The sequence below is a fragment of the Struthio camelus genome, chromosome 4 (genome assembly GCF_040807025.1).
Source record: "Struthio camelus isolate bStrCam1 chromosome 4, bStrCam1.hap1, whole genome shotgun sequence".
NCBI lineage: Eukaryota > Metazoa > Chordata > Aves > Struthioniformes > Struthionidae > Struthio > Struthio camelus.
Window position 1 is genome coordinate 32,777,126 of NC_090945.1, and position 17,300 is coordinate 32,794,425.

Here is a 17,300-nt window from a genome sequence, read left to right on the forward strand (position 1 = left end):
AGCCCTGCTGCACCGTTCACCTTAAGCTGCCAGCGCTAAAGAGCACCAAATGGGCTGGCACTGTCTTGTTTCCTGGCCTAATGGATGCTTGTTTAAACACTGGAGCTGTTTGCATTGCTGCGGCTCACTGCATGTTAAACACAGTCCTCTGAAACCCTATGCCAATCCAATAAAGGTATCAGCAGTTCAGCGTGGGGAGGCAATTACTATAAAGTCCCAAGTGTGCCTTCTAAGCTCAAGGAAGGAAAATTTGATCGAACAACTAAAAGCAAAATCTGATTCGGCTCAGCATCACGTGGAGGACACAAGGTTTAACTGCAGCCAGGCCTATGGAGGGCAGGAGGAAATCAATGGACGAGCCAGGGAGCGCAACTGCACGTTGTTAAAAGGGCTTTAAGCTGGCCTGTTAGCAATGCTCTCTCGGCTGCCTTCGCAAAGACACTTCCTCCCCATTCTTCTATATGTCAGGGTGTGCCTTTTTTTTTTTTAAATGATATGCTGCCAATTTCTTTTCACCCTTCATCAATTCTTGAAACAATTCTCTTCTAGCAAAGGTCTTTTCCCTGTGCAAAGTCATTGTCATATCAAAGGGGAAGTACTACACAGGAACAGCAATGACAGAGCTGATGGTAGCCAAAAAAAGATCTGCGCTTCACTGAGAGAGAAAAAAAATCCAAATCTCAGACTAATGATAGTCAATATTTCAATGGATCAGCTCTTTACCTGGGTGAGGGCAGAAAATCGAGGAAGGAAGAAGCCGCATTTCAATTCATTTAATCCACAGAAACAAAGATTCTTTAAAACGTTCTGCTTCCTCTCCTTTTAAGTGAGGGCTAAGGAGATGGGGGCAGGAGGGAATGTTTCCTTTTTGTTCTTTTATTTTTAAAAAATCTAATCGGCTTCCAAACGATGGCCTCCTTCTGAAGGCAGCTGATGCAAACGATGTGGGAAAGTTTTCTAAGCGCTTGCCTTTGCCCCAGCTACCCCCAGGAACCTAAGAACGGGGATTTGCCGCACCAGATCAGACCACTGAACCATCAAGCCTGGCATCATGCCCCCAGCAGCGTCCCATCCCTCGGGCTGCAGTGGGGGTTAAAGCCCTCCTTGTCTTGACAGGGCAGGGGAGGGATTGCACGCCCAGGGAAATCTGTGAAGAGGAACCTGCCCTCCCCGGAGCCGAAGCCCCCACCCTTGTGGGCTGCATTTGCTTTACAGAACGACGAGGCAGGAAGTGCAAAACTCAGATCTGCCTGGGTACAAAGCTATCCGTCACCGCACTGGCTCGGGCTAGCGTTTGGCTAACGGGCTTAAGGATCAAGCTGTCCCTTCAAAGCACAGTCCTTGCAGGTCAGAAAGCCAATGTGATCCTAAGCACTGCAGGCTGAAGGGTAGAGGCCTGCGCCAATTAACTGATTACTGACGGATAAACGTCACGCAGCGACCTGAAGGCACTCCTGTCTGGAGACGCTGCCGTTCTCAACGTCGAAAACCAAGAAGGCAGGGAGCGGAAGCATTTTCTAGTTTTAGAAAGGGGTATCTGAGGGGAGAGATTGTTTCCTCACTTGTTTTTACGGTTTTTAAAAAAACTTGTGGGGAAAGACGGGGTTAATCCCAAGATCTCACCTTCCCTGCTCTGGAGCTGCCCGAGCTGCAACCTCCCTGCGGGCTCAGAACTCCACGTAGGCAACAGGATGCCACTGGCAGCGGCCTGAGTACAGCCAGTTAAAGAGTGCCTGCCTGATGGGTGTTTTGACAGAAATTAGGGGCTTTCAACCAAGAGGGAAAACGTTGGGAAACATCTGTTTTGTTTAAAAAAAAGAAAAAGCACCCACAGTAACTTTCCTATTTGCAGTTTTGTAACAAAATACAAACAAACAAACAAACAGCAGTTGTTTTTGTTGGCATCCCTTGCCAGGCTGGGGGAGGGAGGACGAGCTGGAGACGTGATGTCTAGGAAAAGGGGGAATCCTTCTATGCCCTGCACTCCAGCTAGGACTTTGACCCCGGAGATTTACTTTCCACAGAAAGCACCTTACAACAAGGATCACTGCTAAGCAGAAAGGGCAAACAACAGTGTCCTCAGGGCTGGAGCAATGCAGCAGTCAGAGCTGACTGATACCAAAACAAACAAAATCCAGGCTGTCTTGAACACATCAGACCCAGAGATCCCCGAGAGACTCTTGTCACATTACAGCTCCTTCCCTTTCTTGAAGCTAAGACTGCTGCTTCTATTCGGGCTTGAAAAACCTGCTCACCTACTCACCAGCGGTAAGTGGAATGATTTCCTGATGAGACTGGGGAAGGATGTGGCTCTTGAAATCATCAGCTTCTGCAGAATCTAGCCTTTAATTTAAACAAAACAAAAAAATGCGGCCCTTGTGGCTGCACAGATAACTTTCTAAATGTGACCCATTGCAGCGCTGTGCTTCTGAGTCTGCAGACAGGCTGCTCCTGCTGTTCCCAAGAAGCAGCACAGCGAAATCAATAAGACTCATTAATGATAATCAGTACCCTGTGGGCAGCAGCCAAACTGACAAGAACCCTGCCAATTTTGCCCTTCTGCGTTTACTTGGGGAAGCTCCGATTGACAGCGCCGGTACATTTCCCACTTGCTTGCGTGCGGGAGCGAGAGGAGGTTGCAGGCCGAGTGCTTCAGAAAGGCCCAGCCACTGCATCCCACAAGGGGTATCAGCACTTACTCCAGTCGGAGGAGAGCTCTGCGCTCTCACAGTCTCCTGTGCACGGGACTACGTCCTTTTCTTTCTTCTTCAGAATCAGTGATTTACGGCCCTTCCCTGAACACCACAACAAGCTTTCTCACTTTCTGTGCCACCCCCAAGCTAATGAGCCCATCAGCTTCAAGTCCTGTCACAAGCCCTGTCTGCAGTTGAAAGAGGAAAGGGGAGCTACAGTATAAAACACAGACTAGGCTTTTAAATAACACAAGGTGTCCCAGATGTTATTTTCACACTCCTTACTCTGCTAAGAGAGAATGTGCCACCCTCTTTCTTCCCATCTGTTGGTAGTGAACCACTGAGCAGTAAGGAGATTGTTTGCTCCCTCAGACCAGAGCTGCTCGGGCATGAGGCTGGCGCCGTGCCCCTCCTCCTGTCCCGTGCGCTCTCCCACACAGAGCGGGAACAGATGTGTACACACTGCCACTACAGTTGGATCCCCAAGGAAATTTTCATTTCAGAATGAAATTATTACTTTTTTTTTTTTTTTTGAGATTCAGTCACTTGAAGACATCCATTGCATGCTGCTTACTTTTTAAAACACATTTCACTGATTTAAAATGGTACCTCAGAAAGGACTGACCAGTTTCCATCTTTGAGATCTGGCCAAAGGAGATGCACAAAACACACAGTAAGGTTTAAAGCAGCAAGAAAGTATTTCCTCCTTCTCATTCCCTTTGAATAAAAGGTGCCATGACAGCATGGCTATTCCTTTACAGTTTGAGTGAATCATTCCTGAGAATAAAATAGCCTTTTCCAGAACCTAGGCCTACACAACAGATAAAGTTCCCTATTTATCAATATTACAGAAGAAAAATGTAATAAATTGATATCTGTACATCTGATGTCTGTAATCTGCTTAGATTAAAAACTCTGAACGTTCTTATGATTCACACTGTCAAGGGAAATGGAAGGATTGACAGAGCCTACATTTGTCAGGAAAAAAAGCAAGGGGAAAAAAATCCCCTAAGTGTTTCTCAACCACAGTATCATCTCATCCGATGATGCACAGGGTGATGCTGAGGTAAAGGAAATGGAGAAAATGCCATTTCCTGCTTCATTTCCTCCAGAGAGGATCTGGAGCATGTTTCATCAGATTAGAAATCCAAACAACCAGATTTAGACTAAATGTTATGTTTGCAGTTCCAGGTCTCCGAGGGAAGTACCCTACAAGCAAAGAGCAGTGAGTTAGCTCTGCCGCCGGTGAAGGAGCAGCACAGAGTGGGAGAGAGACTGGTGAGTAAGTAGTGGTGGCCGTCAGCTCCTTCTTGCAGGCACAGGCTCCACTACAGAAGTCGAGGTCAGTGGCTGGGGAACAGGAGGGTTTTCAGGTTGTCAGTTACAGAAACAGGAGACAAAACCACCTTTTAGTTTCCAGAGTAGTGCAAACATTAAGGATACCTCAATTACACATATAAAGGAGTCAGATTTTGAAAACTGTGAAGCATCAAATCTCTGAACATCAGACCTCTGAGAATACAGGTACCCCAAAATTAAGAGCTGCTTTTGGAAATTGTTTTCTGTTCCTGCCAGTTTACATCAACAGCAACTACTATGGAATCAACAAGATTAGACTGGCATTAAACTGTTCCCAGTCATACACATCTACTGCAGGATGGCCCATTAAAATAGCAAAACAGTCATCAGTTGCACTTTATTTCAAAGAACATACCTAATGGGAACATTATTATAGACCTAAACATTAATAAACTTACACCAGAAGCTGCTGACTACGTTTGTTTTCTGCTGGGCTCTTTAAAAAGTCTGAAGAATAGAGGCAAACCGGATGCTACTAATATCCCAAAGCACTTTGCAAAAGCACCTCTATACTGGCCTAGGGAGCAGGATTTAGAGAAATGCACAAGCGATTTAGGAGCTCTGGGATTGTGACAGACAAGGTAGGACAGCTTGGTTTCAAACAGCTGGAAACATTCCCACCATCAGCCATTTGCTCTGTCCCACACTGCCCCTGCACTGGAACGTTTGTGCTGGACCTGAGTCACCTCCAGCCATCACTGGATTTCACAGCACAGCGTTTAAAACAAACCGGAAAGTGTACTAGCTTACCTTAAAATGCCTCACTGAAATCTGAAATCTCACTGCGAGTAGTTCAGGGTCTGATTGACAAGGCCATCAGACGCCTGTGTGACACTTCTGTCAGCCATTTCAAACCAAGAGAGCTTCGCTTCTCCAGCCGCTTTTCCAAAATGGATTCTGGTATTTTTCCAAACAAAGCATGGGTGGCAGAGCCATTAATGTGCTTTAAAATGTTTCACTTATTGTGATGCTAAAGACTGGAGTTGGCCAGTCTGTGGCACAAGGACTGGATCTGGCCCTCAGGGCAGTTATTCTCTGTGCCCAAGTCAGCCGGGTAAACAAATTACTACGTGTGCTATTTTCAGTAGGTGCTCCCGGTGTCTTGAGCACTGACACTTGGCTTTATGCAAAGGGTTTGGGTTGATCAGGATACCTGCCATTTTTCTCTCAAACAAATGGAATATTTGTCTCCTCTGGACAGAGATGCCAGGATTTATAAATCCTACAGTGTAGATTTACGGTAGTTAGTAGGTTTTTTTACAGCACGCGCTTCCTCTTTTCTCTATTACTCACTTAGATGATCAGACAAACGGTTAATAACGTTAAACATAGTAGTACTGAACTGCTCTGACTAATGCGTAGTAACTTCTTAGGGATCAAAACTCAAATGCCAGCCTGGAACTCAGATCTCAAAACCATCTTTTGGAGGCCACGCTGTTAACAGACAGCTAATACAGATGCTTGCAAGAAGGTACCCAACTCCCCTCCACATCAGTTCAAGCTCCACATGGTTACACAAAGCCTCGCTACAGCCCAAACAATTCCAGCTTGTTTCCTTGGACATGCAGCTGGAGCGCTCTTTTTTTTTTTATGAAATACTGTCAGACACCTCTTTGCCTACAACCACCTCCTCCCTCTCTGCCAGCGCACACTGAAGCATACGGATGTGTGAGAAAGTTCACTACACGTTTCAGATCTTTGCTAGTTATCTGATTTGCATCTGTTCAGTTGTAGGGCCATTTTTGCCCTGCATCTGCTCTGCACGAGGAGATGTTGTAGGAAGCTTCTGCAAAAAAACAGGTGGATATAACGCTTCTCTCAGCACTTCCATATTACTAGACAGGTTCTATCTATAAAACTGGCAACTTTTGCATGGCATGTATGTGTTGTATTTCTGCCATTTTCTAGAAACATGCACACAGATTCTAGCAGCATCAGTGTTGCACAGACTAAAAGATAAACAATATAAACCTATTCTAGGCCTTCACTGGAAGTCCTCCCAGTAAAAGTTGAGGTGACTTGAACAAGTGATTGCTCTGAACCAGAACTCCCAGAACTGAAATATTCCTGTGCTGGACATAATTCTACATTCTGATCTACACTTCACATGAATCCTCTACTGGGGTAACACCTGCGCATGAAAACCAGCACAGACAGCATGGGCACGCTAAGCAGGCAGCCTTTCGGGCTGCCTGATTTTGGCAGCTAATTCCTACGGCAGCTTCTGCCTACCCACTCCTCGCTGGCCAGATTGACCTCAGGAGCTGGCAGATTTCTGAAGTAACAAAGCAGTGGTAAAGACTCAGATCCATCAGGAACCAGTTGCCTCGTGTTAGCCGTGACCACAACCCAGCTGCAAATGCCACAGAATTAGAGAAAACAAGCTGTACTTTGTGGGTAGCCTCCCCCCCCCATTTTGATTACTTGGTCTTCCGGGACTTTATCTTCCTTCCAGGCTACAAAGCATCCCTGCCAGGGGGCCCGATACAAAAGGACCCAGGAGCTAATGAGCCACTATTGTTTTAGTCAGAAAAGTCCCTTCAGAAGAATAAGTGACAGGAGGGAAGAGGAAGCCCCATGGAGCAAAAGTACACAAAGCCTGCCCTGCTGCTAGCGCTGCTTTTCTAGCTCCTACCCTTGTTTATCTCTGAAACCTTTCAGAAAGAATGGAAACGTCCGCCAGCATTGATTTTAAGAAGGCAGGAAAGAGGAAGAGCCTCTCCTCCTCTCTCCCCGTTTAGTCTGCCAGGCTGGCCGCTCGCTCTGCCTCCCTGCACGCCGGCTCTGCCTGCGCTGGGGCTCTGCTGAGGAGGCAGCGCCCCACAGCAGCGCCGTGAACGTCCAGCACTGTTGCGCTTGCCTTTCCTGGGCCCTTCGCCAGCTATGGGTGGTTTAGCCTGCCATATACTCCTTGTTGTTCATAGGCAGGAGAGGCTGTGCCGGCTAAACATTGACCTAATCTAATTTGCCCAGTCAAACTTCAGGTCTGATAAACACATTACCATAACAGGCTGCTCTTGACCTTTCATGCCTTCCTGCTTCCCAAGGTTGATGCTGGGTTTGTTTGCAAACCAGAACCTAGCTGTCACTGCAGTAGGGTCTGGGAAGAGAAGATGAGAAAGAGTAACTTAACTCAGACCTTCCATACTTCTGGTCCCTGCTGGAAATACATTCACCAGAAACAGCCTCGAGTTTCCAGCACTCCTTAGGAGTAGAGAGGAAAGAAGTAAGGAAGGAGGTAGACGGAATATCATTCTCTCCAGTGCTTCTCTGCTTTTCCTTTCCTCGCACCTGTGCTTCTCCAGGGAGCTGGAGGACAGAGGGTCTCAAGGTGCCTGTTTTCACCCTGGCCATTCCTGCTGGACCAGACAGACTCTGAGGTACCGGCATTGACCTTGCAATGAAGTAGCAATACACTAACGAGACAGTGAGTAAAGTTAATACAAGTATCCTCAGAGTGGCATACTGATATTGGGACTAGGAGTAAGATTTTTTTTTTTTTCCAGGAAAGAAAACACAGCACTCTCACTTAAAATTACCTTATATACAGAGAGACTGCAGAAGATTTTGAAGAGCAGAGAGGGGACAGAAAGGGACTGACAGCACGTAAAAACGTTCTCTTTATCAAACCCTGTGGCCAGTAGCCCTGCCTCAGCACCATCCAGCCCAGTTCATAGAGCACGGCCCTTCACGCAGAGAACTGTGTTTAACAAGGAATGTCTCTGCTTTGCCATTGACCTAATGTCCTGGGCAAGGTTTTAGTCACAAAATTTATTCTACGAAGATACCATCCATCGACCAGCCATTTCAGTCCCCTGCCTTCCAAAAGCTTTGGCCCTCTTTGCAAGAGCTCTTCTGCTACACAGCCCACACAAAGACAAGCCCCTCATTTTCTCTTTTTTTTCAGCCAAATAGTCTATTAATCCTGGCTAGTTTATTATTTTGACTCATAACAATCAGATTGTTGTGCAATTCTTAATTGCAGTAAGAATCATCTAGAGATTAATGCTTAGATCTCAGTAACAGGTTTTTTCAATGTCTTAGATTATGTTTAAAGAAACAGATAAATATACTAAAGTTGTTCTAGACAAAGCATTCATTCTACTTTCTCACATGATGCCACTTTTTGTTTTGGCACACTATCAGTAAAACAAAACCAAAATTATAAAGGTCTTGGCTCTGTTTTTACATTGTCTTAGAACAGGTAAGCACAGAATCAAAATGTCAATATTTGGCCCATAATTAATGAATTCAGTTCAACAAATTCTTTCCTTTACTGTGAGAAATACTGTTTGAGCCAACAGTCCAAAATCCCAGGGAAACCAAGGACAAGTGAGGTTTATTTGTTTGAATCGCAGATAGCAGTACTACTCAAGAAAGTTTCAGGGGGCTTTCAGCGTTTCAGAAATGAGGGAGCATTTCACCCTTTAAGTAGGAAATGAGCACCCTTCTCAAGGGAGGGCTGCCTCGATAAACTTAAGACAAAGCCAAGCAACACACCACATAGACAAAATACTACCTCATGTTCTCGAATTATTTTACCCACCCCCAACCATCAAGGTTGTTTATTATTATGGCCATATAGTTATTTTCAAGTAAGAGGCTCAAACGTCTTTGAGCACGATGCTGTCTAAATTAAAAATGGTTTCAGTTGTTATTATTTGCAACTGGAGTCTCCCTCTGTTGCGATTTTGCAAATGCCACTTGGGTTGATTTCTGCTCATCAGGTGAGCAGGCTCAGTAGAATCCCTGCACCAGGCTAACAGGAGAAATTTGTGCGACTCCCACGAGGGTAGGAAAACAGTTTACCTTAGATACATGAATTTATATTGTTACATTAAAAGAGCTTTGCAGAAAGGAGAATTTCTACTAGGTGTCAAGCTTCTGTACTGCATAATCTATCATCAAATCTAGAAGACATCTGTCCAATTATTTTATTTTCCTTTTAAAAACCGAAGAGGAAAAATAAAAACAAGTTTAAAATTTACATCACAATTTGCAAAAGAGAAAATAAATGTTTCTTCCAACAAGTCATGTCATATTTACTTTTTAGTGTAGCATGTTGACAAATTAAATATTTTCCAGAAAACTTCTTCAGTACCAGTAAATAGTTTTGGGTTGTTTCTCATATTATGGCTGCTCCTATCTTTGAAAAAACTAAGCAAAGCAAATGCTGCATACTTTGTAATACTTTGGTTTTTTAAGGAATCCTTTCCTAGCGGCCGACTGAAACTGGACACATGCCTTTATGTGACCACGCACCAAAACACACCTTGGCTCTGCTCGACTTCACCAGCGCTGCAGCCAGCACAGAACGCTTCATGTTTCCCCACGCAGCGCAGGGCAACTGCAGCCGCATCGCACCTTGCGCCTCACGCCCAGCCTCCAGCCCACACAGTGCTGCACCCCGTACTGCACCTTCGCATGACAAAATGCACCTTGAAGGCTGCCTGCCCAGCACCCTCCATCGCTATCTCCCAGGAACGTCAGTGCTACCACTGCAAATGCCACCCTAGTATGCTGGCAGGAGAAACGCGTGCACTTTCCTCCTTTAGTCTGAAAGCAATCCCTCTGAAATCTGAATTTTCAGTCAAGGCCGTTTTTGCTCCCCATGCTTGCACTTCTCCGAGCTTCTTGTCCTTGGCTGCAGCATGTCTTACTGCTTCAGTGTGGAATGACCCTTGAAATCAAGTGAAATGCTTTCAGCAGGCAACATTTCCCTCTCTGCATATCTTTGCACCTGCTCTAGGCTTGAGGACTTTGCACACAACTAACTATGCGGAGGTACCACCAGCTCAGGACTTGGTGAACTAATGAACAGTTGCAGCACACAGAGGGTGCTGGTATAAAGCCTTGAAACACCCTCCCGCAGCACAGCGTTTACAGCATTACAGTCATTTTCTCAGAGAACAGCTTTAAAGGGGGCTCTAGCCTGCAGAGTGTTTGCACACTTTCTGAAAGGTGCCAGGTGTCCCTCATAGCTACAGATGCAGTTTTCATTGTAATCCTTACCCCAAGTAACAGTCAAAATATGCAAGTTGCGCCGCCTTAATAAGAAACGCGAATCCCTCCAGATAGCACAGTCTGAGCAGAGGTCAGGGTATTTTTTTGTTTTTGTTTTTTTTTTTTTTTTTTTTACACTGCTTAAACTCATACTCTTTCCCTACACGTGATTCACACCACATGATTTACTCTATAAGCGCACAGGGTAAGGAGACGGACAACAACTACACTGAAAGAGGGAGAGGCCTTGAGAAAAAAAGAACAAAAACCACAGTTTGACTAGACTAACTCATACGCAGACAAGGGAAGATTAAAGTTTCACACACACACACACACGGAGTCTTTCTTTGACATTTCCTGACTTTTAAGCATTTTCCTTTACAACCTTAACATCCCTTGCTGCTCAGGTACAACACATGTAGATCACAAGCCCTCTACCACCACACCTCAGGTGCAACAGCTCTGCTATTATCTGGAGCAGAGCATGCCAGCCTCTGCAAACCTCATCGTGATTTTATGATTTTATGATAAGGAAAAAAGTCTCTTTACAGCTTGACAATTATTGCAAAGAGCTAGCAGTTATTCTAAGGCAGGGAGCCTGAATCACATGTGTTTTTCCATTGTTTATGGATGTAAAACTCACTAACTATTTTTCTATTGTAATCCTCTAGCAGTTACCCAATCACAAACACAGCAGCAAAAGTGTATCCATATTAAATCTTAACAGATAATTTGGGCTATAATGCAAAAGTGAATTGCAAGTTACAGTAGGGGGAAAAAAGGGAACAGCAACTGGCTACGCCTTCCTCCCGACATTGATTCATTTCAGCTGGTGAGAAGCTAAGAGTGGGGAGCTGCACAACTACTATCGCTGCTTCGTCAGAGGATCCTTCTCGAGTTCCACTGAACCCATTTCAACTCCTGCTGCTGTTACAAAAGCATTATAAAAATAGCAGGAAAAATGTGCTTTTTGAAGTAAGCAGTGCAGAAAAATATCCTTCACAAAAGCAAAGTTTGCAGCATGCTGTAATTAAGCTCACATCCTGACAGTGGGCGCATGAAGTTTTATTCTAAATATAGCAGAAGTCTCTTCACTGTACAAATGCCTTTTTTAATGCAAAATTTACAAAATTAGTCATTATATGTCAGCACTGTCCTAGGAATTCTTAACAAAATTTTTCGGTTTTAACTTACAGAACTTTATAACAGGGATTTAACGTAGTCTCTAGCGTCAGGAAACAAATGGTTTTGGTTTGTTTATCCATTACCTCCACGGCACTTGGAATACGGTAGGCACTACGCACAGGCGGGAGGATGCATTCTCTGCCAGGACTGACAGCTTGAGCAGACAGCAGCACGTACAGAACACAATGGGTAGACAAATCCCTTGGCTTTTCCCCTAACATCCATCTCTTTTCCCAGATTTCAGCACCTGTTTCTCATGGCATTTTACCTTTAGTTGGCAAGGCAGTGAAGACTCCATCAGCTTGGGTTGTATTTGCTGAGTTCAGTCTAAAGCACAGTTTTAAGCCAGCTCAAGCTAACTCATACTAAAATGCAGTTTGGTTGGGTAGCTTGAATGAGACTAGACCAAGCTTAAATGGAGCTTGGAAATCATGCTCTTAAATAGAAATTTCCAATAAAGTTCAGGTCCAAATCCTGATCTTAACTGCATCAGCTGAAGGCAGAATATAAATTACTAATTTCCACAAAGAAATTGTCCTGTGATTCCAGAGAACTGAGATTCTGGCCTACGTTTTATCTTTAGGTTTTGATTTGGGTTGTGGGCCTCACCCCACATCCTACATCATTTGTGCAACAGAAAGGGAACCAGAAGCTTCTGAGTCACCCTCCATGGCAATGTCTGTGTCGCAGGAGCTTCTCCTGGGTAGCGCATTTGATGGCTAAGTGGCCCAGCTCCTGGTGAGAGCTGTTACAGAGGTGGACTTGGCAGGAGTGGGTGTTTTCAACAAGGTGTGCACTTCTAACTGCTTCAGACAGCTGCAATGGCTTGAAAGCAGCTGGGTAAACTCCTATAAAAATAGAAACAGGCTCCCAGCAAAATCCATTTTTGATTGAGTCCAGCCTACCCCTTCTCTGCACTGTGTAAACTGAGCTGAGCCTCTGGCAATGTGCAGCCTAAAGCTGGGCTCTGGGGTTTGTCTCCAATTTAATTTACTCATGCAGCACCTGTGCAGGTTTGGTGAAAGCAAGATCGAGCTTTTTCGCTGAAATGTTCTCAAAGCCATGTACCTCCATGCGTGCTGGCTAACCAAGCCATGCTGAATCTACAAGAAAATGGTAGTAGGGACATGGGGAAACCATGGCGATCCTACTACATGCTGATATGCACAGGTATTTACAAGAGAAGCCTCGTGCTTCTTCAGTGTGAGGGTGACAGAGCATTGGAACAGGTTGCCCAGAGAGGTAGTGGAGTCTCCTTCCCTGGAGATATTCAAAACCCGTCTGGATGTGATCCTGGGCAACATGCTCTAGAGGTCTCTGCTTGAGCAGGGAGGTTGGACTAGATGATCTCCAGAGGTCCCTTCCAACCTCAACCATTCTGTGATTCTGTGCCCCACTCTGTATTGCCCTGTTTGCCCCCAGCCCTACCTGCACCTCCCCTTCTGCCCTCTCTCATGGCCAGCACCTTCCTTGTGTGCCGTGCAGGCGAACTCTAGTACAGCAGTGTCTGACACTGAGCAGCACACTGTGCAGTTTCTACAAGGTTTCCCTTCCTGAAGATGGTCATGACAATGACGACAGAAAAGTGGACCTGTGGGTCCTCCTGTGATCTCCATGCTGTGAACCTGCAGCCAAAGAATCTGACTGGAAAAACAGGATGCTGCGTGCCACCCACGGCAGCTGCTCCGCTTGGAATTCTTGGTGTTTCTCCTATTCTGCACAGTATGATGCACAGTGAATCACTCTCCCACTGCACATATCAAAACTCACATGGAAAAGTGAGCTAGGCTGTGGCCTGTATCGATTCTCTTAAAAAAAATTGTCCTGGCCCTCTAGTTTGCAAGAGGCTCCAGACTGTGCCTGGAAGCTGTGAACATGTCACAGAGAGCAAATCCACCATTTTCCCAAGGCTGTTTTCCTTGTGGTTTCTTCAGTAACACGCATGCATGCCTTCGGTGTTTACTGTCAGCAATTTTCAACATGCTGACATGGCTAAAAGTGACCACAAAGCCAATGCAGGCAGGCAAAGAGAACAAACAGAAGTGGAAATGTTAGGAGGTGCAGACTCAAACTTTACAATTCTGCAGCAGTAGCTACCAAGGTAGCCAGACTATAAAGAAAGAACGTGATTAGCACGACTTGGAGCAGCCTCACCTTTCTCCTCCTTTTTCATTAACCAATAGAGCTTTGCTCCTGATGTTGCTATTTTTGTGGCTGACGCAGGCAAAGAGCGAAGGAGAGAGCCTTTCACACTACAAGTGTTATATTTCTTTCCCTCCTATTGGCTCATTGAGGGTGGCTGGGTTGTTTTTCCAGCAGCTTCACAAACTTCTTCCCGGTTTAACTCCAAGAGCAATTTTTGTTTTGTATTTGCTTATTTTGAAACAGCAATTGAAAGATAAAGGAACAAGGCAGTGCCTAAAAAGAGCCTGAGAATGATTAATAAAGGCTTTACAAACATTGCCACAAAGTTTAGGTCCCTGACTTGACATATTTTTGAGTTACTGGAATCTAAATGGAGACGTGCAGGTGTTCAAATGTCTATGCCTTGCATTTTAAAATACCCTATGCAAAAATATTAATGAACCAGCAAAGGCATAAAAAGCATCTCTTAAGCTGAGATTTATATGACTTGCTCATAGCTTCACAAGCAAAACTTGTCAAAGCCCTTCTTTCCGGGTGACTTTCTAGCACAAGCAGATGGAACAAACGGAACAAAGCCACGGGGGCTGTTGTTTCCTACAATTCCCAAGCTGATGCAGAGTCATTTTTTAGAAAATGGAAAGAATCAGATTAAGATTTTCTTGCCATTCCACTGGAAATAGCCCATCTGTGTGGAAAAGCTTTACTATAGTAACTTACAACAACACACACAAAAAGCTGCCCATGAAACAGAAGTTTCCGTTTCTCCCAGAGTTTGGTATTTCTCCATTTTTACATTTGCATTGTGATAAGGGTGATGGATGCTAATCAAAGATTCAAAGAAAACGCAGGAAACAAGGTGTTGATTACACTTTAATATACCACTTGGAAATAAATAAACGTACCTATTTTTCTGCATTTTGGAGGTATTTCCAGGGCTAATAGGCATATATACACACTAGAAAAAAAGTGCTGGGGTCACTGTACAAGAAACAAATATACATACGACATAGCATCCAAAGAGCAAGCACTGGAAAAGCATTGGCACCTGAACGTGTCTCTAAAGAGTTGTAACCAATTATAGATTTAATCCATAAATAATGGCAATGAATACTTAAAAGTATTAGTATTTTTGCAAGAGAGAACCAGCATTTTGCAGAGGAAAAGAGAATAATGAAGCCTGCCACTGGAACGCGTTCCTCTGCGCACTGGCACTTTTAGAGAGAGCGCTCGATCTTTCTTTCCTGTGTTCACTAACTGGCTTCTGCGCACACAAAGTTGAGCAGCGTGTGTGCCTCCCGGTGCAGAGAGCCCACTAACACATCCAGCTATGATGAAGCGTTGGATGTCATGGAGCTGCTGGATGCCTGTGTCGTGATTGTCATCACTTGTATGAGTGAGGAAACAGCACAACAGCATAGATCATGCTACCTCCCTGTCCTGCAAGGCTGTTTGTCTGGAATCGATAACTTCCCTAGCCAGGGTCCGACATCACAGCCAGCAGGATCAATCTGGAGGCATGATTTGATAGTTATGCTGCTGTGAACTCCTTGCAAATCCCAGCGGTGATTTAAGAGCTGTGCTAAGAGCAGAGCTGTGAACTCTACTGCCTGGAAGCAAGATTTGAGTTTCTGGAGTGACTTTCAGCCTCGGTCTTTTACTGGGCAGTGCACAAGCACCACCGGCTGCTTACAGATGCCAAACGCAGAAACAAAGCAAACACAGCCGTTCCGCTTAGGCTGCACTCCAGGAGCACTGGGCCTGGGTAAACACTCTTCCCATCCAGTCTAACATAGGCTTACAGCTCAGAAGGACAATTTGCCCTGCTGGAGCACCGCTCTGCAGTGGTTATGCTGCTCCTTTGAACCACATGGGCTCCTCTGGATCTATGGTCTCCTTGCATGGACTGAATCCTAATTCCTACACAGTTCAGGCAAAAACATGCAAACAAATTCCAGCACAGCTTAAAGTCTACTAAGGGCCTTTATTCTTTAAACACTTACCCAGAACCTGTTGAAGTAGCCAGCACGAAAAAAGTTTGGATGGAGGAAAAAGCAAGGCTGTTCTCTAGGAACTTTCTAACCTAGATAAGATCTCCACCATCCCCACAGTATGAATTTCTGATTTGTTAAGAATTCCCATACATATCTAGGATATGTAAGGGAATAACTATTGAAAACTATAGGGATAACGATTGATAAGTGTCTTTTTTGGTGTAATAATTAATGATGCAGCTGTAAGTGGTCAGGGCCCTAAGGGCACTAATGGACTTTACTGTCCCTGCCCGCTTCCCTGGGGCCTCCTCCTGCCTCAGTCCAGCCCAGGACCAACAGTTCATGTGGTACCCTGACATAAGCACTGGAAAGTTGGAAAGAAGCTTCCATTAATTAATTTATTACCTGTTTTTCATACCTAGTATGGCATTTGTCAGGTTTAGAGTGTTTCCTCACTCACTCAGCTGTTTTCACTCCAAGATACCAGAAAGATAGCAATTAAAAATAACTGGCCCTGTTCATTTTCCTGTATCCAAGTCCCAAGATTTGGGAAACCAGTCCAGCTTCAATGCAAGTTCGTATAGCAGTTGAAAATCATCTTTTTTTTATTACTAGTCTTTCTAGCTATGGAAGGTAAAAATTATTTATGTATCATAATGTACCTGCAAACCCTAATAAAAATTTTATCTTGTACTTTGCCATGAATGAAGACTTTTCTAAAGAGGAAGAAAGATGAGAAATTATGGCCTTGTGATGAGTGTCCAGACCACTGAACTTTAGGAACGATGTGATGGGGTTAATCTCCCCGTAAAGTGAATAGGGACAGATAGGCTCTCCAGAACGCAGCTCAGGCCCTCTAAACTGGCTCCTGCTCCGAATCTCCCTCTGCAGGACCCCTGCAGGCTAACCTCTTAACTTTGGCACCTCGTATGTGTTGTAAATAGTCATCTTGCTTTATGCAGTCTGCAGTTGGTCTCTGTCCAATGGAAAAGTAGAGCAAAAGACTTATCCTACTCGTCTTCACGGGGACTGAGTTCACCTACCGTGAAGATTATGAGCTTGCAAAACTCTAGTACGGACATAGGGACAAAACAGCACTCGCTTGACAGTGCTCCCAGGGTCTGTCAATGCAAGCAATTATAGCAAACACAAAACATGTCACGTACCCTGCAGTCAGGTGGGCATTCTTGTCTAGTCTGTCAAAGTCACTCATAATGCTAACCTCAGGGAAAGAAGATACTTTGCTTTGTATGTGTGCCAATGACATAAACTAGCCAAAAAAAAAAAAAAACCCTACCTGTTTTGATTAATCAGCACAGCTAGAAAATAGTTATGTTCTTTACTTTTGACTTCTAAAACTACAAGCCTGATCAAAACGCCACATGATTTACCTTGGTAAAACATTAAGCAACCAAACAAACAAGAGTTAGTTAGTTTCCTTCATATCCCTTCCTAAACTGCAGTAAAACCATTCCCCCAAACAGAAGCCAGACAGGGCAATGCAATTAGAGTAAGAGTTGCAAAATATAGTCATTTGCATATCTGTGACTGACACAGAAGATCATTAATTAGGCATTCTGAGTATAAGTATATATGTATAAATTAGCATCTGTTCATCATTTAAACTGTAATAGTTTTTTTTTTTTTTTTAATATATCTGAATATTAACTGTGTAGGAAAATTACTAAGTTTTCTATGGAAGGGCATCCAAAAACAATTTTAGCAACAAAAATAAAATAAGAATTGCAAAAATAATGAAAACACTGGAGTGAACAGTGAAGAATCTGACATCAGTAGCATCTGTCACTGCGCTGTTTAGCATCACTTTTTGCAAGCTTTTTGCTACCTTTCTCTCCATCTCCCTCAATACAGGTGCACGTATACACACACCCCCAACTCTTCCTTATGGTAGGACCATTTCAGG

At 44.4% G+C, this 17,300-nt stretch overlaps 1 protein-coding gene and 1 long non-coding RNA gene across 6 annotated transcripts in view; one reads left to right on the forward strand and one right to left on the reverse strand.

Moving 5' to 3' along the window:
• MAML3 (mastermind like transcriptional coactivator 3) overlaps positions 1 to 17,300 on the reverse strand; it is a 327,612-nt gene that overhangs the window by 119,049 nt on the left and 191,263 nt on the right. The window lies entirely within an intron of this gene.
• LOC138067043 (uncharacterized) lies at positions 1,983 to 13,707 on the forward strand. The gene is made up of 3 exons (XR_011140714.1): positions 1,983 to 2,268; positions 3,879 to 3,971; positions 9,258 to 13,707. It is a non-coding gene; the product is annotated as an uncharacterized lncRNA (long non-coding RNA).